Raw genomic sequence first — 25852 nt, 5'->3', positions numbered from 1 at the left:
CATCATCAGTAACCCTTGATCTAATGTCGGATTTAGTGTAATACAACACAGAATCAACTTAATAATGTATCAATATGGTTATGGTAAATACATTTTTCAATGGACCTGGCAGTACTAAATAACCACGGTTGGGTACTAATTTACATAATCCCTTCTATAAGGGCACTCATAGAAGGTATATAACACAATCTGTCACTGTAGGCATTAGAAACCTTTATTTCATAACACTGCAACATGGTGAATACTAAGTTGCCACATCAACTGTATTTATAACCATATTAATCCCTACATAGGAAATTTATATATGTGGTGATATTAATATCGACACCGTTTGCACCAAGCATTCACACTAAATTGGGGGACAATAATCTATAAACCCCTTACTATTTCCTGAGTTGCACAACTGTGCCCAGAGGGCCTAATTATTATAGGACCCAATACTATAACTTATGTAAACCTGCCAACAGACTAACCCACACACATATCCAATACCATTGTATTATACAAGAATTCACCCTAATACTCTAGTTGATTTTAAAGCACCCATTTTTAAAGTATATTTAATAAAGTTTAATTTTTAATTCTATAGTGGTACTACACCACCCTCGGCAATCTATAAAATTCAAGTGAGAATAGAGTGCTTCAGGGGCCCGATCCGATAAGCAGCATCGCCCGCAAAAGCTGGCGACGCCAAATTTTGCACTGGTTTGGTATCACATATACGGCGTAACCTAGAAGTAAAGATCGTATATTTCTGCCTTCGGCCGTAGTTTTTTGGCCCATAGACAGGTATACCAAACCAGCGCAGTTTGGTATCCAATATGCAGCGTAAGGACTTATGTGGCGAAAATGGAGAAATCTTACTCCATTTTCACCTCGCCACAAATTGCAGGCGTAGTAAGCCTTACTCTGAGTATTGGAGCCCTGTAGCTCCCTAAACTGCCTGCAAAATAAAACCTAACATCTAACGCATGCGCAATGTCTATCTACCTGTCAACCGCAATCCCCCGCCGCAATCCCTAATAAAGTGTTTAACCCCTAAACCGCCGCTCCCGGACCCCGCCGCCACCTACATTAAATGTCTAACCCCCTAATGTGATCCCCTTACACCGCCGCCACCTACATTAAAATTATTAACCCCTAATGTAATCCCCCTACACCGCCGCCATCTATATTAAAATTATTACCCCCTAATGTGAGTCCCCTACCCCGCCGCCACCTATTTTAACTACATTACCCCCTAATCTAATCCCCCTACACCGCCGCCACCTACATTAACTATATTACCCCCTAATATGATCCCCCTATACCACCGCCACCTATTTTAACTATATTACCCCCTAATCTAATCCCCATACCCCGCCACCACCTATATTAAAATGATTAACCCCTAATCTAATCCCCCTACACCGCCGCCACCTATAATAAATGTATTACCCCCTAAAATGCTAAAATGTCCCTACCCTAAACTAAATTACAAATAGCCCTGAAAAGGACCTTTTGCGGTACATTGCCCCAAAGTAACCAGCTCTATTACCAGCCCTTAAAAGGGCCTTTTGCAGGGCATTGTCCCAAAGTAATCAGCTCTTTTACATGTAATCTAATCCCCCTACACCGCCGCCACCTATATTAAATATATTAACCCCTAATCTAAGCCCCCTACACCTCCGCCACCTATATTAAATATATTAACCCCTAATCTGACCCCCCTACACCGCCGCCACCTATATTAAATATATTAACCCCTAATCTAATCCCCCTACACCGCTGCCACCTATATTAACTATATTAACCCTAATTATATTTGGGTTAATATAGTTAATATAGTTATTATATTATATATATTATTAATATAGTTAATAATTAATATAGTTATTATATTATATATATATTAACCCTATCTAACCCTTACACCCCTAACTTAATTATTATTGCAATAAATCTAGATAATATTAATCTTATTAACTAAAATATTCCTATTTAAAACTAAATACTTACCTATAAAATAAACCTTAAGATAGCTACAATATAATTAATAATTATATTGTAGCTATTTTAGGGTTTATATTTATTTTACAGGTAACTTGGTATTTATTTTAACTAGGTACAATAGCTATTAAATAGTTAATAACTATTTAATAGCTACCTAGTTAAAATAATTACCAATTTACCGGTAAAATAAATCCTAACCTAAGTTACAAATACACCTTCACTATCAATAAATTAATTAAATAAACTACAATTATCTAAACTAAAATATAATTAAATACACTAAACTAAATTACAAAAACAAACAAACACTAAATTACAAAAAATAAAAAAAGATTACAAGAATTTTAAGCTAATTACACCTAATCTAAGCCCCCTAATAAAATAACAAAGCCCCACAAAATAAAAAAATGTCCCTACCCTAAACTAAATTACAAAAAGCAATCAGCTCTATTACCAGCCCTTAAATGGACCTTTTGTGGGGCATTGCCCCAAAGTAATCAGCTCTTTTACCTGTAAAAAAAAAGAACAACCACCCCCCCATTACAACCCACCACCCACACACCCCTACTCTAAAACCCACCCTATCCCCCCTTAAAAAAACCTAAGTCTAACCTCCAAGTGCTCCTTACCTGTCCTGAAGACCGGCGGAGAAGGTCCTGTTCCAGGCGGAGAAGTCTTCTTCCAGACGGCGACCTCTTCTTCTTCCACGAACCAGCCGGCGCGGAGTGGAGGAGTTGAAGACCGATGACCGCGGAGCTGAAGACCGTCCTCTCTGGAACTGAAGACCGGCGATGCAGGAACTGAAGATCGGCGACGCTGGAACTGAAGACCGGAGCCATAGAGCATGGAGTATCCTCTTCATACGATCGCCGCCGTACACTGAATCGGAATTCAAGGTACGCGATTAAAAATGGCATCCCTTGAATTCCTATTGGCTGATTTGAGCCTTCAAATTCAAATCAGCCAATCGGATGAAAGCTACTTTAATTCTATTGGCTGATTTGAATAGCCAATAGAATAAGAGCTACTGTAATTCTATTGGCTGATTAGAATAGCCAATAGAATTACAGTAGCTCTTATTCTATTGGCTAATCAAATCAGCCAATGGTAATAGAGCTAGTTACTTTTTGTAATTTAGTTTAGGGTAGGGAAATTTTTTTATTTTGGGGGGCTTTGTTATTTTATTAGGGGGCTTAGATTAGGTGTAATTAGCTTAAAATTCTTGTAATCTTTTTTTATTTTTTGTAATTTAGTGTTTGTTTTTTTGTAATTTAGTTTAGTGTATTTAATTATATTTTAGTTTAGATAATTGTAGTTTATTTAATTAATTTATTGATAGTGTAGGTGTATTTGTAACTTAGGTTAGGATTTATTTTACAGGTAAATTGGTAATTATTTTAACTAGGTAGCTATTAAATAGTTATTAACTATTTAATAGCTATTGTACCTAGTTAAAATAAATACCAAGTTACCTGTAAAATAAATATAAACCCTAAAATAGCTACAATGTAATTATTAATTATATTGTAGCTATCTTAAGGTTTATTTTATAGGTAAGTATTTAGTTTTAAATAGGAATATTTTAGTTAATAAGATTAATATTATTTAGATTTATTGCAATAATAATTAAGTTAGGGGTGTTAGGGTTAGATAGGGTTAATATAGTTAATATATATATAATATAATAACTATATTAATTATTAACTATATTAATAATATATATAATATAATAACTATATTAACTATATTAACCCTAATATAATTAGGGTTAATATAGTTAATATAGGTGGCAGCGGTGTAGGGGGATTAGATTAGGGGTTAATATATTTAATATAGGTGGCTGCGGTGTAGGGGGATTAGATTAGGGGTTAATATATTTAATATAGGTGGCGGCGGTGTAGGGGGATTAGATTACATGTAAAAGAGCTGATTACTTTGGGACAATGCCCTGCAAAAGGCCCTTTTAAGGGCTGGTAATAGAGCTGGTTACTTTGGGGCAATGCCCAGCAAAAGGCCCTTTTAAGGGCTGGTAATAGAGCTGGTTACTTTGGGGCAATGTACCGCAAAAGGCCCTTTTCAGGGCTATTTGTAATTTAGTTTAGGGTAGGGACATTTTAGTATTTTAGGGGGTAATACATTTATTATAGGTGGCGGTGGTGTAGGGGGATTAGATTAGGGGTTAATCATTTTAATATAGGTGGCGGCGGGGTAGGGGGATTAGATTAGGGGGTGATGTAGTTAAAATAGGTGGCGGCGGGGTAGGGGACTCACATTAGGGGGTAATAATTTTAATATAGATGGCGGCGGTGTAGGGGATTACATTAGGGGTTAATAATTTTAATGTAGATGGCGGCGGTGTAGGGGGATCACATTAGGGGGTTAGACATTTAATATAGGTGGCGGCGGTGTAGGGGGATTAGATTAGGGGTAAATAATTTTAATATAGGTGGCGGCGGTGTAAGGGGGTCAGATTAGGGGGTAGTACATATAATGTAAGTGGCGGCGGGGTAGGGGGCTCACATTAGGGGGTAATATAGTTTAAATAGGTGGCGGCGGTGTAGGGGGATTATATTAGGGGGTAATATAGTTAATGTAGCTGGCGGCGGGGGCCGGGAGCGGCGGTTTAGGGGTAAATATATTTATTGTTAGGAGTGAGAGGGGAGATTGCGGATAGAGGGATATATGTGTCGGGCTATGTTTGGGAGGCGTGTTAGAGAGTTACGGGTGATTTTATAATTTAGTCAGTTTTTGTAGGCGTCGGCAGTTTCTAAAGTGCCGTAAGTCACTGGCGACTCCAGAAATTTGTACTTACGCAGATTTCTGGACATCGCTAGTTTGTCCGACTTACGACACTTTAGCATCTGACGGCGCCGTATATGTGATAGCTCGAGTTGCGAGCTGAAACTACGGGCGGCGCAGGTTTCCACGCTTGCGCCAAAACCTGCGCCGTATATTGGATCGTGCCCCAAGTGTATACTTTTTTTACAACTATCCTTTAGTTGTATCTGTTAAAGTGTTTTCCTATACACAGCACCTGGGAGCCATTCTAACCATATATAAGGCCCATTATGTATATTTAAAGGCACAGTCTCACTGTAAAGATAATCAGTAGTGCCATCACTTTTCTTGTTTGCTGACTCCAAGCTCTACCATTGTGTACTCTATTATAATATAGTCTATATAAGAACAGATGCTAGATACATTAAATCTGTTTGGTAGAAATGATATATATTAAAGGCAGTAAAGTTATAATTTTTTACTGCAACTTTCTAATTTACTCCTATTATCAAATTTTCTTCATTCTCTTGGTATGTTTATTTGGAAGGCAAGAATGTAAGTTTAGATGCCGGCCCATATTTGGTGAACAACTTGGGTTGTCCTTGCTGATTGGACAGCACCAATAAACAAGTGCTGTCCATGGTACAGAACCAAAAATTTGCTGGCTCCTTTTTTTCAAATAAAGATAGCAAAAGAATGAAGAAAAATTGATAATAGAAGTAAGTTAGAAAGTTGCTTAAAATTGCATGCTCTATCTAAATCATGATGAAAAAAAAATTTGGGTTCAGTATCCCTTTAACTTCAAGTATCCTATATTATAAATATGTGTTTATGTGCCACCTGGTGTTCTGTTATATACATTACATGGCTTGCAAACTGCTAGAAAATGAATTGTATATGGCAAATATTACATTCAAATCCTAATGGGTTAATTGGAAAAATAGAATCTTTCATCTTATGCTATACTTTCATATAAAGTACAAACCCAGCATAGACTGTATTAGGAAACATCTGAACATATTAGCTTCCAGTTATCCTGCTTTGTTCACTACAATTTATTAAGAAGACAATAAACATGGTTATTCTGCACCATTTTTTTGTTTTTTCCTCCTGTGCCAGTTGATCTCTCACCTTAACCCCTTATTGGTACCAGTTGGTATTTATACTGGGCACAGCCATCTTGGAGCTAAGGTATTTGTCCACACATATGTGAGGTTTAATCTGTGTATAAGATTTGAATAAATGTAAAGCTCCTGCTTTGTATTATGTGTGCTACCTTGAATTGTACAGTTGGGGAAAAGCCGACAACATCTCTGATCTTTGAATGTTCACAACTTGTGTTACAAAGTGCAAGAGTTCATGGGTTCCAAGATGGTGGCGCCCAGTGTAAAAAGGCAGAACTTCACCAACAGGCACCTTATTAAGAGGCAGCGATGAAGAGAGCTATATGTGAGCAGTTCTGACTGCACATTAGTCCCACAATGCTGGAATACCATGGCTGTATACCCACATCTATCTGTATTGCCAAAATGAAATGGAAACAGTTGTCATTATTTTGGACCTAGAAGTGTTGTATTAAATAATTTTATATATGTAGCATTTTTGAGTTTGCTGGATCATTAACATAATACATTATCAAAAAACACAGAGCATATATTTCCTATCATGCAAGTGGATGTCTAGCAATTAAACATATTAATATTTTTGCATAAAAACAGATTCTGAATCCAATTGTTGAGACATACTAGAAACAAAAACAGGGCAGAAGATGGTGCCTATATAGTGGGTATTAAAAAGAATCACCCCCTTTAAAATAATTACATTTTGTTGCTTTGCAGACTGAAATAGTTTTTGTTTATACCGTTGTAATTACTCAGTGCAACTTATAACATCCAAGTGAAAGATAAAACCCTAACATGTCAGGCAAAAATAAAGACAATTCAAAAACAGAATCACTGGAAAAAGGATCACCCCTGTGTGTCAGGATTTTGTTGAACCACCTTTTGCTTTAATTACAGCCTTTAGTCTGTTGGGATATGTCTCTACTAACTTTGTACATCTAGACTGTGCAATATTTGCCCACTCTTCTTTGCAGAACTGCTCCAGTTCCGTTACATTTGATGGTGACCGTTTGTGGACTGCAGTCTTCAAGTCATGCCACAGATGACTTGAAGACTGCAAGGACATTCACCTTTTCTCCTTCAACCACTGTGTGGTCATTTTTGCTGTGTGCTTTTGGTCATTCTCATATTGGAAGGTAAACCTTCTTCCCACTGACAACTTCCTGGCAGAGGGCAGCAGATTGTCCTCAAGAATTTGACGGTATTTTGCCCCATCCTTTATTCCTTCTATCCTGACAAGTGCTCCAGTGCCTGCTGCAGAGAAACCCCCATAACAGGATATTAGCAACACCATGCTTTACTGTAGGTATGGTGTTATTTGGATGGTGAGCTGTATTGGATTTCCTCCAGTCATATTGTTTGTTGTTGAGGCCAATAATTAAATTTTAGTCTCATCTGATCATAACACCTTTTTCCATGTGGCCTCAGAATCTCTTAGGTGTGTTATGGCAAAGCTCAGTCATGACTGCATGTGGCCTTTCTTGAGGAGTGTTTTTTTTTCTTGCAACCCTCCCATACAAGCCACATTTGTGGAGAATTTGTGATATTGTTGTCACATGCACACAATGACAACTCTTTGTCATACATTCCTGCAACTGCTTCAGAGATGCTGTGGGCCTCTTGGTAGTCTCTCTGAACAGTTTTCTCCTGGCTCTTTCATCCAATTTAGAGCATCGTCCTGATCCAGAGAGGGTCTGTGTTGTACCTAATGCCTTCCACTTCTTAATAATAGACTTTATTGTGCTTCTAGGCATTGATAAAGCCTTTGATATTTTCTTGTATCCATCTTCTGACTTGTGCCTGTCCACAACATTATCCTGGAGATCTGTTGACAGTGCTTTGCCACCCATAGTTGATTGTTTGCTTCAGTTACACTACCAGGTACTGAGATGCTCCAGGAAAGCTCTTTTCATGCTGAGCTAATCAATATGCCTACAGCTGATCACAGTTGAAGGTCAAATGGCTTTGTTTGTGACGTTGAGAAGGTGATTAGCTACACCTGATTGAGTTTACAAGTAATTTTAGGAGGGATGATCCTTTTTCCAACTCATTGATTCTGTTTTTGCCTGACAAGCTGGTGTTATATCTTTCACTTAGATGTTATAAGTTGCACTGAGTAATTACAACTGGATAAAGAAAAACTGTGTCTGTCTTTATGTCAGGCTGCAAAGCAACAACATGTGATTACTTACAAGGTGGGTGATTCTTTTCAATACCCATGTCAGCCGTTTAGGAATCAGTCCGGGGTTTAACCCAACTGTTAGCGTGAAAAGTAAAACACACGCTAACACACTGAGAAATAACCAGGACGTGACCCACTCAGGAAACAAATAAGATAGGATACAAAAAATAATAACTGTTCCTTTTAGTAGTTTTGAATCAAACAAAGGATAAAAATTCTCTTTAGCAACTTGGTAGAAGTAACGTCCCTTTAAGCAGGTTTGTAACATATAAAAGATAATGTTCTCTGTAAGCAGTTTGTAAAAGTAAATGTCCCTTTAAGCAGGCTTGCAATAAACAAAGTTCTCTTTTGCAGTTTGTAAAAGTAAATGTCCCTTTAAGCAGGTTTGCAATAAACAAAGTTCTCTTTTGCAGTTTGTAAAAGTAAATGTCTCTTTAAGTAGGCTTGCAACAAACAAAAAGACAGAGTTCTCTTTTGCAGCTTGTAAAAGTAAATGTCCCTTTAAGCAGGCTTGCAACAAACAAAAGAAAAAGTAAATGTCCCTTTAAGCAGGCTTGCAACAAACAAAAGACAAAGTTCTCTTTAGCAGCTTGTAAAAGTAAATGTCCCTTTAAGCAGGCTTGCAACAAACAAAAGACAAAGTTCTCTTTAGCAGCTTGTAAAAGTAAATGTCCCTTTAAGCAGGCTTGCAACAAACAAAAGACAATTGCTTATTTTAGACAGGACTGTAGCAAGACAAGAGATTGAAGCAGATTCAGACAGGCATGGGCAATTATATCCAGAAGTTAGTTTGAGGGCAAGGCAAAATCAAGGTCAGGCAGGCAATAGTCGGTATCCAGGCGTCAGAAGAAGGGTTTAGGCAAAAGCTAGGTCAGGCAGGCAAAAAGTCGTTATCCAGGAATCAGTAAAGGACTAAGCAAGGTCAGGCAAGTTCAGAATAAAGTACTCACAACACCGGAGAATCCAACAAACGGGCCCCGAGTAAGATCTCCCGCCGTGGTTTAAAGGCAGGAGCGGTGACGTCATCCGAAGGGTGTGTCAGAAGACGTGTCACGTTGCTAAGCAACGTGACGTCATTCATACTGAGAAGATCCGGGAGCCGCGGCGACACGGCGATGACCGGAAGATCATGACAGCACCCCCCTGCTCAAGGACCCCTCCGGGGGACAGGACCAGGCCTAGCAGGATGAGATTTGTGGAAGGCTTTTAATAATGTAGGAGCATTTACTTGATGAGCCGGCTCCTAGGATCGTTCCGTGACTGGATAACCTTTCCAATGAATGAGATAATACAATTTCTTGCCACGGAGTTTGGAATCCAGAATGTGGCTGACCTCAAACTCAGGGTGTCCATGAACAAAAAGAGGTGGAGGCTTGGAAAGAGGTTTAGAATACCTGTTAGACAACATAGGTTTTAGAAGAGAAACGTGGAATACCGGATGAACTTTGAGAGTCTTGGGTAAAGCCACCTGGTAAGCAGTGGAACACACTTGACCCAGTATTCGGAAAGGACCCACGTATCGTGGTACTAGTTTAGTAGAAGGTTGTTTCAGGCGAAGATAACGAGAAGAAATCCAAACTTTATCACCAGGACGATACTTGGGAGCCTTTTTCCGTCGAAGATCAGAAAAGAACTTGTAACGTTTAGAAGCTGCAGAAAGGATACAATGTATTCTCCGCCAATGACGAATTAATCTTCGGGCAGAAAGATCAGAAGCAGGATTTTCTGTGGAAGAAGTATGCAAAGGAAATGTTCTGGGTTGATATCCGTAGGCCGCATGAAAAGGAGAGGTCTGAAGGGAGGAATTATACCGGGCGTTATGAGCCAATTCAGCTAATGGAAGGTAAGAAGTCCAGTGAGAGTGAAAATGATCCACATAATGTCTAAGATATGTTTCAAGACACTGGTTTACCCTTTCGGTCTGACCGTTAGATTGTGGATGATGTGAAGTAGACAGAGAAATTGTTGTTCCAAAGTGTTTACAAAGTGATCTCCAAAATCGGTAAACGAACTGTACCCCTCTATCTGAAACAATATCCAGAGGAAATCCATGTATTCTCACAATATGCAAAATAAAAAGTTCAGAAAGTCTTTTGGCAGATGGTAACCCGGGTAAGGGAACAAAATGAGCAGTCTTTGTGAACCTGTCTACCACCACCCAAATAGTGTTGTTTCCAGCTGAAAGGGGAAGGTCGGTAATAAAGTCCATGGATACATGAGTCCAAGGCTGATGAGGTATGGGCAACGGTTGAAGCAACCCTGAAGGAAGTTGACGAGGAGTCTTGTTTATGGCACATTGTGTGCATAATGAAACATAATCTTTAACATCTTGAGAGAGAGTGGGCCACCAGACATGTCGTTTGAGATTTCGAGCGGTGTTACTGATGCCAGGATGTCCAGAAAGAGGACTATCATGAGCCCAAAATAGGATCTTGGAATGAAGGCGTTCAGGAACAAAGAGTAGACCATCAGGAGGTTTACAGGACAAAGGAAGATTCCTTTGAGCAGACTGTAAATCTTGTAACCAGGAAGTTGTTAACTGGGCTATGACTTCATGAGGTTGGAGAATGGTACCAGACTCAGGAATTGGGGTATCTTGAAATTGTCTGGAAAGGGCGTCTGCTTTAATATTTTTAGAACCGGGTATATAGGACAAATTGTAGTGAAACCGGGAGAAGAATAAAGACCAGCGTGCTTGCCTGGAATTTAATCGTTTGGCCGTTTGGAGATAAAGAAGGTTTTTATGATCAGTGAGTATGGTAAACGGCAAAGAGGTACCCTCCAGCCAATGCCTCCATTCGTCCAAGGCCATTTTAATGGCAAGCAACTCTTTATTGCCTACGTCATAGTTAAATTCAGAAGGAGTGAATTTTTTAGAGAAGAATCCAACAGGATGAATCTTTCCAGTATCAGGTATTCGTTGGGAAAGAACAGCTCCAGCAGCAACAGAGGAAGCATCAACTTCCAGGATGAACTGAAAATCTGGATTTGGGTGACGGAGAATAGGTGCAGAAGAAAAAGCTTCTTTGAGAGACTCAAAAGCCTCAATAGCCTCAGGAGGCCATTTTTTACAATTTTGCCCCTTTCTAGTGAGAGAAGTAAGGGGAGAAGTAATAGTAGCAAAATTTTTGATGAACTTCCTGTAATAGTTGGTGAAGCCCAGAAAACGTTGCAGAGCCTTCAGAGAATCAGGTCTAGGCCAATCCAAAATGGCAGAAAGTTTAGTAGGATCCATTTCAAATCCAGATGCAGATATTACATAACCCAGAAAGGGTATGGATTTTTGATGGAATGAACATTTCTCCATCTTAGCAAACAGATGGTAATCTCTTAAACGTTGAAGTACTTTCCTAACGTGGTGCACATGGTCTTGGTGGTTTTGAGAAAAAATCAGGATATCGTCAAGGTATATAATGACAAAGATATTCAAAAAATCATGAAAAATCTCGTTCACAAAATGTTGAAAAACCGCAGGGGCATTGCATAGCCCAAAAGGCATGACCAGATACTCGTAATGCCCAAATCGAGTGTTAAAAGCAGTTTTCCATTCATCTCCCTTGCGTATACGGATAAGATTGTAAGCACCACGTAGATCTAGTTTAGTAAATATAGTGGATCCCTGAAGATAAGTAAAAAGTTCAGGAATAAGGGGTAGAGGATAACTGTTCTTGATGGTAATTTGTTTTAATCCTCTGTAATCAATACAGGGTCGTAGTCCACCATCCTTCTTTCCTACAAAAAAGAAACCAGCCCCTACAGGAGAAGAGGAGGGTCGAATAAATCCTCTAGCCAGATTGTCTTTAATATATTCTTCCAAAGCCACGTTTTCAGGTCTAGAAAGTGGATATGTCTTGCCTCGAGGGTAGGTAGCCCCAGGAAGGAGATCAATGGGGCAATCGAAAGGACGGTGAGGAGGAAGACGTTCAGCTTCCTACTTGGAGAAAACATCCACAAAGTCATGATAAGGCATAGGTAGAGAGTCCGGAGTTTCGATTGTGAGAGCGATAGTGAGTGGTAACTTAGTGATCTTTTGAAGACATTTAGTCTGGCATGTTGATCCCCAGGACGTGAGTTCGCCAAAAGTCCAAGAAAAAGTAGGATTATGTACTTGAAGCCAGGGAAGTCCCAAGATAATGGGAAATTGAGGAGTAGGAATGACGTCAAAACAAATTGTCTCAGAGTGAAGTATTCCAACAGTGAGAAGTAAAGGTTTAGTAGCAAACTGAATGTATCTGGAACCCAAAGGATCTCCACTAACCGTAGAGACAGAAATAGAATACTCTTTCTTTAGTAAGGGTATAGTGTGAGTAGAGACGAATGTGGAGTCAATGAACACTCCTCCTGCACCAGAGTCGATAAGAGCTTGGGTATGAATCTTACTATGTCCAATTTGAAGGGTTACTGGAACAAAGAGTTTCTTGTATAGGGAATGACTACTCTTTTGGCTTAACTCAGTTCCCTGGACTAGAGTTAAGCCCTGGCTTTTACTGGCCTGGTAGGACAATCACTTAATAAATGCCCTTTAAGGCCACAGTACAAACACAGGCCAAGAGAACGTCTTCTCAAGCGTTCAGTCTCTGTTAATTTTATACTTCCCACTTCCATAGGTTCAGCCTGATCAGGAGTAGGAGAGACAGGAGTGACTGGATTAGAAAAACGAGGAGCCAAACGAAAAGGAGTTCGAGTTGATGACCTCTGTGTTCTATCCCTTTCTTGTTGGCGTTCACGAAATCTGGCGTCGAGACTGATACAAAGATTTATTAAAGCTTCCAAGGAGTCTGGAAGTTCCCGATACACCAATTCATCCTTGAGACGCTCAGAAAGTCCTTTACGAAAAGCGGCTATAAGTGCTCCCTGATTCCAAGTAGTTTCAGAGGCAAGGGTGCGGAACTCAATAGCGTATTGAGAAACTGGTTGACTACCTTGTCGTAAATCCAAGAGAGTAGCTTCAGCAGCGGAAGATCTTCCAGGTTTATCAAATACATTTGAAAACACAGAGAGGAATGCATCTACATCCAAAAGTATAGGATCATTCTTTTCTAGCAAAGGTGATACCCAAGCCAAAGCTTTTCCTTTCATTAAGGAAATAAGGAATGTGATTCTAGAAGAGGGAGTAGCAAAAAGAGTAGGGCTATTTCTGAAATGAAGACGGCACTGATTCAGAAAACCCCTACAATCTTCAGGATTTCCATCATATTTATCCGGAAGAGGTATCCTGGGACTCAGTTGTACTTGAGACTGGTTGTTTGGAACCGAAGGAGGTAATGCCTCATTAGGATTAGGATTGGGAGGTGTAGGAGCAACCAAACTTTGTAATAAAGTGGTTATTTGATCAAGCTTAGAGTCCAGGGATTGCAAGTGGGTAGCATGAGATCCCAGTAGTTGTCCCTGGTGAGCCACGGCCATGGATAATTCAGTGGGGTCCATTTATGGCCCGTTTGTAATGTCAGCCGTTTAGGAATCAGTCCGGGGTTTAACCCAACTGTTAGCGTGAAAAGTAAAACACACGCTAACACACTGAGAAATAACCAGGACATGACCCACTCAGGAAACAAATAAGATAGGATACAAAAAATAATAACTGTTCCTTTTAGTAGTTTTGAATCAAACAAAGGATAAAAATTCTCTTTAGCAACTTGTAGAAGTAACGTCCCTTTAAGCAGGTTTGTAACATATAAAAGATAATGTTCTCTGTAAGCAGTTTGTAAAAGTAAATGTCCCTTTAAGCAGGCTTGCAATAAACAAAGTTCTCTTTTGCAGTTTGTAAAAGTAAATGTCCCTTTAAGCAGGTTTGCAATAAACAAAGTTCTCTTTTGCAGTTTGTAAAAGTAAATGTCTCTTTAAGTAGGCTTGCAACAAACAAAAAGACAGAGTTCTCTTTTGCAGCTTGTAAAAGTAAATGTCCCTTTAAGCAGGCTTGCAACAAACAAAAGAAAAAGTAAATGTCCCTTTAAGCAGGCTTGCAACAAACAAAAGACAAAGTTCTCTTTAGCAGCTTGTAAAAGTAAATGTCTATTTAAGCAGGCTTGCAACAAACAAAAGACAAAATTCTCTTTAGCAGCTTGTAAAAGTAAATGTCCCTTTAAGCAGGCTTGCAACAAACAAAAGACAATTGCTTACTTTAGACAGGACTGTAGCAAGACAAGAGATTGAAGCAGATTCAGACAGGCATAGGCAATTATATCCAGAAGTTAGTTTGAGGGCAAGGCAAAATCAAGGTCAGGCAGGCAATAGTCGGTATCCAGGCGTCAGAAGAAGGGTTTAGGCAAAAGCTAGGTCAGGCAGGCAAAAAGTCGTTATCCAGGAATCAGTAAAGGACTAAGCAAGGTCAGGCAAGTTCAGAATAAAGTACTCACAACACCGAAGAATCCAACAAAGGGCCCCGAGTAAGATCTCCCGCCGTGGTTTAAAGGCAGGAGCGGTGACGTCATCCGAAGGGTGTGTCAGAAGACGCGTCACGTTGCTAAGCAACGTGACGTCATTCATACTGAGAAGATCCGGGAGCCGCGGCGACACGGCGATGACCGGAAGATCATGACAACCCACTGTAGGACCAGATTACAAGTTAAGCGGTATTTAAAGCTCCTGCTCGCTAACTCCTCTAGAAGTAAGTTTTTGCGCACGTTGGGTATCGCTTGTATTACAAGTTGAAAGAAATTTTTTTTCTCTCATGTGCTAATCCGATGCACGCAAAAAGCCGAATTTCGAATATCGCACTAATGTATTCGCCCATAGAAGTCAATGGAGCAAAAAAAGTGAAAAAAGCCCTACTTCGTGCGTAAACCCGATTGCATATTCTCAAGTGCACTAACCCGACATGAAAATATCTAATAAAAATGAGGGAAAACGATTTTGTGTTCGAGACTTTGTGAACGCAAGAGCGGAAACTTTTTACTTTCAACTCTTAATACGAACATGAATCTCCAAGCACAAAAAATATTACTTCTAGCGGCTTTAACACTCGATCACGAGCGCAAACTACTGCTCCACTCGTAATCTAACTTAGGTAATATTTGTAATATCTTAAAGTAATAACAAAGTCATTCTTCTGCCAAGTGAGTCTCACTGCCCAGATGGCATTACATAATATTCTCTCGGAAGTAATGAACAATATTTCTGACAAAATATTTTAAACCTTTTCAAGTAATCTCTGTTTTCTACAGAGCCCAAGAATGGCCACGCAATATTTTGTTTTTAAATTGTGTGCAAGATTTAACAAATCAATCTCACATTTTAGAAAATCGTGTTCACATTCTAGTAAATCATGCTCACAATTTAATAAATCATGCTCACATTTTAGTAACTCATGCTCATATTTTAGTAAATCCTGCTCACATTTTAGTAAATCCTGCTCACATTTTAGTAACTCATGCTCATATTTTAGTAAATCCTGCTCACATTTTAGTAAATCCTGCTCACATTTTAGTAACTCATGCTCACATTTTAGTAAATCACGCTCATATTTTAGTAAATCCTGCTCACATTTTAGTAAATCCTGCTCACATTTTAGTAAATCCTGCTCATATATTAGTAAATCACACACATATTTTAGTAAATCCTGCTCATATTTTAGTAAATCACACACATATTTTAGTAAATCACACACATATTTTAGTAAATCACACACATATTTTAGTAAATCCTGCTCACATTTTAGTAAATCCTGCTCACATTTTAGTAAATCCTGCTCATATATTAGTAAATCCTGCTCACATTTTAGTAAATCCTGCTCATATATTAGTAAATCACACACATATTTTAGTAAATCCTGCTCATATTTTAGTAAATCACACACATATTTAGTAAATCACACACATATTTTAGTAAATCCTGCTCATATTTTAGTAAATCACACACATATTTTAGTAAATCACACACATATTTTAGTAAATCACACACATATTTAGTAAATCACACACATATTTTAGTAAATCCTGCTCATATTTTAGTAAATCACACACATATTTTAGTAAATCACACACATATTTTAGTAAATCACACACATATTTTAGTAAATCACACACATATTTTAGTAAATCCTGCTCATATTTTAGTAAATCACACACATATTTTAGTAAATCACACACATATTTTAGTAAATCACACACATATTTTAGTAAATCACACACATATTTTAGTAAATCACACACATATTTTAGTAAATCCTGCTCACATTTTAGTAAATCCTGCTCACATTTTAGTAAATCCTGCTCATATTTTAGTAAATTGTGCACATGAATTATGGCCACACAGACTGTAATGCATTGCATGTAATATACCCAGTTGTGTGCCTCTCAGACTTGTGACCCTGTACCTTACAGAAATGAATAGGCTAAATAGTTTGGTATGTAAATACATGTTCATTGGATCAAAGACAGAGCATTGAAATTCACACAAAAATGCATCACTTGGCAAACAAAGTAACGTCTGCTCAGCTACTCAGTTAGTTACATTTCTCTTGAGGAAAATGCTTTTCTCAGTTTACATTACACAATACTTGGTGCTTTAATGCTATGTAAATGAATCCTAAGCAGATATCATTTTCATTCTCTGAGTGGGAGAAAGCAGAAAAAGTATATTGCAGAAAATGTTCAAGTCCTTATCAACTCTATGGGGCCTATTTAATATTGTGCGAGCGGACATGATCCGATATTGCAGATCATGTCCGATGCACATCGATAAATGCAAACAGTATACGCTGTCTGCATTTATCATTACACCAGCAGTTCTGGTGAACTGCTGGTGTAATACCGCCCCCTGCAGATTTGTGCTAGCAGGGGGTGTCAATCAACCCAATCGTATTCGATCGGGTTGATTTCTGTCCGCCGCCTCAGAGCAGGCAGACCGGTTATGGAGCAGCGGTCTCCGGCGAGCCTGAAGGAAAAACACGGGGCATACGGAGCTTGATAAATGTGCCCCTATTAGTGAACCTTGACAGTTCATATTCAATGATGTAGTAGTTCCATAGTAACAGCTTTGTCACATTCCTCTAGGGATTTTTAAGTGGCTGCAAGTGGTCAGTAGGATGTGATTCCATAGCTTGTGATATGTAACAAGAGTTGTTTCCTATTGAGCCCCGGTGTGGCCATAAAAAAATATTGCTTTTGTTTAATTAACATTATAACCTTATAACCCAATTAAAATTCAGCATAGAGGAATGTACAGTCACCTGCTATTCCAAATCACATTACAGCAAAAGTAGTAAGACAAGCTCATTTATTTTACCCTTCTCTGGCAATTTGCTGCTTGTTGCTATTGAGAAAGTGTATTTGCCACACAAATATTCAGCAGAGCACCAAGCAACAACAATATGTAAAACTGTAGCATAAAAAGGAGCAGTTTTGTATTTTTTTTTTTAATATACATAAAATATTGTTTTCCCTAAAAACCCAAACAAATGGCAAATGATGAATTGTCATGTGGTAGCAAATTATAGGTCACAGTGTTACATTTCTTTATGACTAAGAAATAAAACAGGCATCTGACTTCACCAGTTTGATTTTATATTGTACCAAAATACGGCAATTTTTTGTAAGCTGTGTAATCATGCAAGTAAGCATGCGAATGTTACGTAGCACCTGTTTAATGATTGCTACTTCTTAATGTGTCCACAACCTCAGTTGCTGTAGATTTTTCCACTCTTTTGTTTGCTACTGCTACAAGCCAGCAACAGTGCAAAAATACTCTGGGCCAGATTACAAGTGGAGCGCTTTTGCTAGAGCGCTAATTGAGCTAGAACTAAACTTTTAGTGTGCATTGCGTTGTGCTCGTATTAGGGTTGAAAGTAAAAAGTTATTGCTCTTGCGCTAATCTGATGCATGCAAAAAGCTGAACTTAGAATATCACACTCACGATAACCTATTCCCCATAGAAGTCAAAGGAGAAAAAAAAGTAAAAAAAAAAATTAAAACCACACTCACACGCAAACCAGATCTCATATTCTCAAGTGCGCTAATCTGACATGAAAATATGAATATTTCACATTCCAATGTTCCTCACAAACAAGAATATGTTCTACTTATTCTTAAATACATGTTTCTAGGTATTTTGTAAACACACACACATATATAATATATATATATATATATATATATATATATATATATATAAAATGTTAAATAGCCGGTGGCCCAGCACTCCAACCTATGTGTCCAAATAGTGACCTGGGTGCAAACCTCAAATTTCAGATACACTTCGTAATAATAAAGGAGGGCACTAACAGTATTTGAAATAGTCAATAAGAATTTTTATTGAGAGTACATCCAGCGTTATGCGTGAAATATCATGGTCGGCGTTTTGCCTCTTACAATGAGCCTTCTTCAAGACTAATTTTAAATCTTAATACGGCTAACCAGCCGTCCTCCCGATAGAGAATGAAAAAAATGTCAATGGCCCTTAAAAGGGCCTTTTGTGAGGTATTGCCCCAAAGAAATCAGCTCTTTTACCTGTAAAATGCATAACCATCCCAGCAGATGGTTATGAATCACTGCACTAACCCTAGCTAAGCGTATAAGCTGTGTGAACAGCGATGTTTTGGCGTAAAGGGAATCTGCTGAAAAGCAGACTTGAAGTAAAAAGGTGTGTCATTGTGAACCTAATTTGCATATCTTACCCAGAATCCTTTGCTGCATTAGAAACACTGTAATTCAGAGGTTTTCTGTGGGAAAAACAAGCCTTCTGGCCTGTCTAGATTTGTTAATGAACTACACAATGAGTTATTTTCTCTCTCTCTCTCTCTCTCTCTCTCTCTCTCTCTCTCTCTCTCTCTCTCTCTCTATATATATATATATATATATATATATATATATATATATATATTGTTTTAAAGATACCATCAGATGTAAGTAGAAATATTTATTTATGAATAAAGAGAACATATTCTTCTAAGTGACGAACATTGGAATGTGAAATATTCACATTTTCATGTCATGTTAGCGCACATTGAGAATATGAGTTTGGGCTTGCGCAAGAGTGAGGTGTTTTTCTCCATTTACTTCTATGGGGGAATACGTGAATTTGCACCCGATATTTTAGGTTCGGCTTTTGCGCCTGTAAGGTTAGCACATAAGCGAAAACAGTTTACTTTCAACTCATAATTTGAGTGCAACCGTAAATGTGCACAAAGCATATTTCTAGAGCAATTGAGGCTCAAGCGGGAGTGTTAATTAGCCCTCCACTTGTAATCTGGGCCTCCACTTGTAAATGAGTAGTATATTTTTTGTGACTAGTTTCAAAGTTTTCTTTCATTTCCTTTCCCCCTGTATCATATGACAGCCATCTGCGAATCACAAACTAATGTATGTGAACTTGTACATGCTTAGTTGGAGCTGGTGCCTCAGAAAGTGTGCGTATAAAAACACTGCACAGATTGATAATGAAAGTAAGCAAATTGTTAAAACTGCAATCTTAATATGAATCAGTTTCATTTTGACATTAGTTTCCCTTTAAAGTAATATCAAAAAGGCAAATTTGAAGCGGGCAGTATTGCATTTCAGATTCAAGTCAATTTACTTGGATTTATAAAAATACAAATTATTACGTGTTCTGTTTTCGAGTACACAAGACTGCTAACGTACAGGTAAGCCACATTCATTCACATCTGGCAGATGGGCGTCTCATAAATAATGACTTTATTTAGAACAATGTGATCATAAAACAAATCACGCTGCACATTGCACAGGATAAAAAAGGTACTATTTGCCCATCATGCACGAGCATGCTCACTAATGTAATTATATAATTGATGCACATGGTTCATTACACGTAGTGGGGAACTAGCAAGTATATTTTAGTTTTATAGTATTGAGACATTAAACACAAATTGTGGGCTGCATGATTATGTATATTCATATCTGAGAAGGATGTTGAAATGAATAATAAAGCCTTATTTTGTCAAATGAGCATACTGTTTTATATTTGTTTTCTTTTCACTGATGTCCCTATCCCCCAGAACAAAAGGACCTTTGCTAGCCAATCACAAACTTATACGCAGATATAGCATGAGCTGTTGTTTGCACACAAGCAGTTAAGGAAAGAGCTTTGGCTAGCCCTGCCCTCTTCTCTTAAAGGGACATGAAACCCAGAATATTTATTTCATGATTCAGATAGAACATACAATTTAAAGCAACTTTCCAATTTACTTCTATTTTTAAATTTGCTTAATTCATTAGATATCCTTTGTTGAAGAAATAGCAATGCACATAGGTGAGCCAATCACATAAGGCATCTATGTGCAGCCACCAATCTGCAGCCACTGAGCCTATTTAGATATGTTTTTCGACAAAGGATATCAAGAGAATTAAGCAAATTAGATAATAAAAGTCAATTGGAAGGTTGTTTAAAATCTCATGCTCTTTCTAAATCATGAAAGAACATTTTTTGGGTTTCATGTCCCTTTAACCCCTTAATGACCATAGCACTTTTCCATTTTCTGTCCGTTTGGGACCAAGGCTACTTTTACATTTTTGCGGTGTTTGTGTTTAGCTATAATTTCCCTCTTACTCATTTACTGTACCCACACATATTATATACCGTTTTTCTCGCCATTAAATGGACTTTCTAAAGATACCATTATTTTCATCATATCTTATAATTTACTGTAAAAAAATTATAAAATATGAGGAAAAATTGAAAAAAACCCCACTTTTTCTAACTTTGACCCCCAAAATCTGTTACATATCTACAACCACCAAAAAACATCTATGCTAAATAGTTTCTAAATATTGTCCTGAGTTTAGATATACCCAATGTTTACATGTTCTTTGCTTTTTTTGCAAGTTATAGGGCAATAAATACAAGTAGCACTTTGTTATTTCCAAACCATTTTTTTTTTTTCAAAATTAGCGCTAGTTACATTAGAACACTGATATCTTTCAGGAATCTCTGAATATCCATTGACATGTATATATTTTTTTTAGTAGACAACCCAAAGTATTGATCTAGGCCCATTTTGGTATATTTCATGCCACCATTTCACCGCCAAATGCGATTAAATACAAAAAATCGTTCACTTTTTCACAAATTTTTTCACAAACTTTAGGTTTCTCACTGAAATTATTTACAAACAGCTTGTGCAATTATGGCACAAATGGTTGTAAATTCTTCTCTGGGATCCCCTTTATTCAGAAATAGCAGACATATACGGCTTTGGCGTTGCTTTTTGGTAATTAGAATGCCACTAAATGCCACTGCGCACCACACGTGTATTATGCCCAGCAGTGAAGGGGTTAATTACGGAGCATGTAGGGAGCTTTTTGGGGTAATTTTAGATTTAGTGTAGTGTAGTAGACAACCCCAAGTATTGATCTAGGCCCATTTTGGTATATTTCATGCCACCATTTCACCGCCAAATGCGATCAAATTAAAAAAAACGTTAAATTTTTCACAATTTTAGGTTTCTCACTGAAATCATTTACAAACAGCTTGTGCAGTTATGGCACAAATGGTTGTAAATGCTTCTCTGGGATCCCCTTTGTTCAGAAATAGCAGACATATATGGCTTTGGCGTTGCTTTTTGGTATTTTGAAGGCCGCTAAATGCCGCTGCGCATCACACGTGTATTATGGCTAGCAGTGAAGGGGTTAATTAGGTAGCTTGTAGGGAGCTTGCAGGGTTAATATTAGATTTAGTGTAGAGCTCAGCCTCCCACCTGAAACATCAGACCCCCTGATCCCTCCCAAACAGCTCTCTTCCCTCCCCCACCCCACAATTGTCCCCGCCATCTTAAGTACTGGCAGAAAGTCTGCCAGTACTAAAATAAAAGCTATATTTGTTTTTTTGGTGTTTTTTTTTAAAGTATACTTACATATGCTGCTGTGTACTATCCCCCCTTAGCCCCCAACCTCACTGATCCCCCCCAAACAGCTTCCTAACCCTCCCACTCTAACTTAATGGGCGCCATCTTGGGTACTGACAGCTGTCTGCCAGTACCCAGTTTAGAAGAAAAAAGGTTTTTGTTTTACATTTTTTTAACTTTTCTGTAGTGTAGCTTCCCCCCACACAAAAACAAACCCCCCACCCCACCACGATCTCTTTTTGTGCTTTTTTTTTTGTGTGCTTATGGCACTTTTAACTTTATACTTTTTATTAATTTTCCGTAGTGTAGCCTTCCGTAGTGTAGCGGTTCCCACCCGCTCCCGCCCCGTGCACGCGCCCGCCCGCCACCCTCCGTGCACGTGCGCGCGTCCGTGCGCGCCCCCGATGGTCCCGCCCCCGATCCCGCCCCCCTCAACGTCACACGGCACACCGATGGCCGCCCACCCGCCTCCCAAGTCGGCTCCCACCCACCAACGATACCGGCCATCGATGTCCGGTGCAGAGAGGGCCACAGAGTGGCTCTCCCTGCATCGGATGGCCATGTAAGGTTATTGCAGGATGCCTCCATATCGAGGCATCACTGCAATAACCGGAAAGCAGCTGGAAGCGAGCAGGATTGCTTCCAGCTGCTTTCCACACCGAGGACGTGCAGGGTACGTCCTCAGGCGTTAACTGCCTTTTTTTTGAGGACGTACCCTGCACGTCCTCGGTCATTAAGGGGTTAAGGTGGTTTAGCACAGATTCAGCTTAATTAATTAGTAATAATTTAAAGGGTATTTAAACAAACAAACAAACAAACAAACAAACATAAATTCCTTTCTAATCTCCATCTAATAGCTACAATCACACACTAATATTCACACCTAAACTAGCTAGTATGCCCACTGCTATTGCAACAAATGTTTTTCTTATCATGATTGTTGACGCAAAATCTTCATTAAAAGAGCAAATGGCCAAAGGATGGGAAAAGTAAAGGAGGATGAGAAAGTAAACCCTAGCTCACACAAAATTAGCTAAAAGTTTTGACCCAAGCCTTCCTGGGAGAAAGTGGAACGAGCACAACTTTCAGTTATATTTACAGCTAAAGGAAACAAATTAAATAATAAGGTTTCACTTTCAGTTCTGAAATATTTTATAACTTGTTGAAATGTTGAATTTAATGGTCCTGTAATTATTGCTTATTAACAAAGATTGTTTTCATTTTCCTTTCTAGGCTGCCATAAACCTGGGTATAGCATCTGTAAAACAATGCACTTGGTTACAATTTGTTCACCTGAAGGACGGCACTCTAGCAAAAATCACTTAACAAACGCTCCCAATAACTCTCTTTGCACCTTGACCTTATTTATGTGACATTTAATCATGCTATTTTCCACTGTATTTCAACAGGAAAATATTGTGAACAGAACATATGTTTGTAATAAAGTTGGAAATAAAAAATGTATTCTTTCTAGTGGTGCCTTAGATGGTGTGTCAATTATTAATTTTGCATTTCCTCTCACTCCTAATGCAGGTTTTTATCAAACACAAGTAGATTTTGTCTTTCAGGAACATAGTCAGGATATATCCCCTCCAAGCTCATCCATCTCAATTACTGCAACTTCTGGCATTTCTTTCTTTCTTTTACACTCTGTATTTTAATTTGAATACAAATTTGTTGTCCCCCCCTCCCCAATCTAGAGCAGTATAGGGATAAATCTATTCCAGTATATTTCCCTGGTCTCCTTTGTTGTGGCCAATTAGGCACCAGTTGTAAATGAGCTCCTGCACTGATATAAGCAATCACGTCACTGTGCATCATGTAGCAGGATCAGGCAAACTGAGGAATACTGAAGTATGCGGTATGGATAGAGTGAAATAGTGCAGATGTAAATTTCAGGGAAAAATGTCAAATAAATAATAAATGTATAAAACATTCAGCGAGATTACAAGTTTTGCGGTATGGTGCGGTACGGCTATACCGATGAAAAAATTGTCCATTGCGCGTGGAATGGCAGGTCTCCTGTATTACAAGTCACGGCGGTATAGCTCTACCACAAGCATTTTAGCCTGTGACGCAGCGATCCATTCCGAACTAAAAAAATGACGTTTGAGTGCGGGATTTCCATAGCGCCGTATTACAGGTTGCGTGGTCCGGCTAAAATGCTTGCATTATACCGACACAATCCATTCCGCAATCTGAGACCAGTAGTTGATGTCTATGGGGAAAGAAAATTTATGTTTAAACCTAACACCCTAACATAAACCCCGAGTCTAAACACCCCTAATCTGCCACCCCCCCACATCGCCGACACCTACATTACACTTATTAACCCCTAATCTGCCGCCCCCAATGTCACCGCCACTTACATAAATTTATTAACCCCGAATCTGCCGCCCCCAACGTCGCCGCCACCACTATACTAAAGTTATTAACCCCTAAACCTCTGGCCTCCCACATCACTAACACTAAATAAATATATTAACCTCTAAACCTAACACTAAGTCTAACCCTAACATAACCCTAACCCTAACACCCCTAACTTTAATATAATTAAAATAATTCTAGATAAAACTTACTATTAATAAATAACTAATTCCTATTTAAAAATAAATACTTACTTACCTGTAAAATAAACCCTAAGCTAGCTACAATAAAACTAATAGTTATGTTGTAGCTATCTTAGGTTTTATTTTTATTTCACAGCTAAGTTTGTATTTATTTTTTTTTTATTTTTTTTATTGAGGTTGTGCAAAAGTGTTACAACATATATGAAACAACACAACATGAAAACAAGTAGAAATAGTACATTACAGTTTGATAATTTCTATATAAGTAGAAGAGTGCAATTTTTAATATGTATAATCTTATAGAAAAGATTGGAACCTCTTTTTATAAATTAAAATGAATAGTGTGAATGGTCACTTCTGGGTTGGTAAGCTTAAAGTAAATTAGCAGTTAACATGGTATATAGAAACAAAAGGGATATTATGGGAGTATTACTCCACTGTGTAAATAGTATGGTAAAATATGTAGAAACAACAATTTGGTTGCGGCATAGGCAAGAGAAGCCACATAGTTAACCCTCCAAGGGTAGGAGGTATATTATGGAGGGGGGGGGGTGGTAAATTAAATACAATAACTACAGTAAATTACTTGTGAAACTGTCAAACCATGGTGAACTAGCTTAAGGAAGATAAAGCATATCTCAAACATAAGGAACCAGTATAACAGTCAGTAAACTATAAATGTAGAGCTGGTACATGTGAGGCGAAATATAACAAGTATATTGCATATATTGATGGTTAAAACATTCGGTAGTTACTATGAAAACATCAATTTAAGACCAGGCTTATTCGTGTACATTAAACCCCCATATATCTCATAATAAGTGAAAAAAGGTGAGGGGTTAAACCCGCAGTTATCAACCCTGAGAGGTTGTGTGAGGCTACAAAGGGTGGTACATTGACAACACATTTGGAACCTATCAGGGTCAACACACATAAATAAATATAGGGGCTCTTCAAAGACCATGGGTAGGTATCAGGGCTGGTAAAATAAAGTCTGGCCAGAAAGTGCGAGCAATCCAAATGGTGTATTATGTGTGCCAGGATGACTGTTCCCTGAGAAGACATTTAGAATCACTTAGGCTCAGTAATATGTGTAAGAGGTGTTCAGGGGGACATAATACAGTAAGCAGTAATTGTAAACGGAGAGAAGGACTACATGCATAGGGCTAATATATGTAAAATGCAGGGAGGTCCAAAATAGGATTATCAACGTGGGTCCAGCCCACTCTAGTAACTTTAACAAAAATCTGGCTGCATCACTACATGCCACCCCTCATCAGTAGTGGCCATATCAGCAAGTCCGCGAGTTTGCGCCCTAAAACTCTAAATAGGAATGGACAATAACCAAAGAACTATGGAAAAGGATACCCTGCAACAATGAACTCTAATAAAGTAGCATGAGCTTTAAAACAAA

At 38.4% G+C, this 25852-nt stretch overlaps 1 protein-coding gene across 2 annotated transcripts in view; it reads left to right on the top strand.

The window, feature by feature from the left end:
• SH3BGR (SH3 domain binding glutamate rich protein) overlaps nucleotides 1-23341 on the top strand; it is a 160199-nt gene extending 136858 nt beyond the window's left edge. For both annotated transcript variants that reach the window (XM_053705919.1, XM_053705918.1), the window contains one exon: nucleotides 23102-23341. The gene's annotated coding sequence lies outside the window, so the exon portion shown is untranslated. The remainder of the gene's footprint in view (nucleotides 1-23101) is intronic.
• Nucleotides 23342-25852: the final 2511 nt, after the last annotated feature.

Source organism: Bombina bombina, chromosome 3 (genome assembly GCF_027579735.1).
Source record: "Bombina bombina isolate aBomBom1 chromosome 3, aBomBom1.pri, whole genome shotgun sequence".
Classification (NCBI taxonomy): Eukaryota; Metazoa; Chordata; class Amphibia; order Anura; family Bombinatoridae; genus Bombina; species Bombina bombina.
This window is presented reverse-complemented; position numbering and strand designations above follow the sequence as displayed.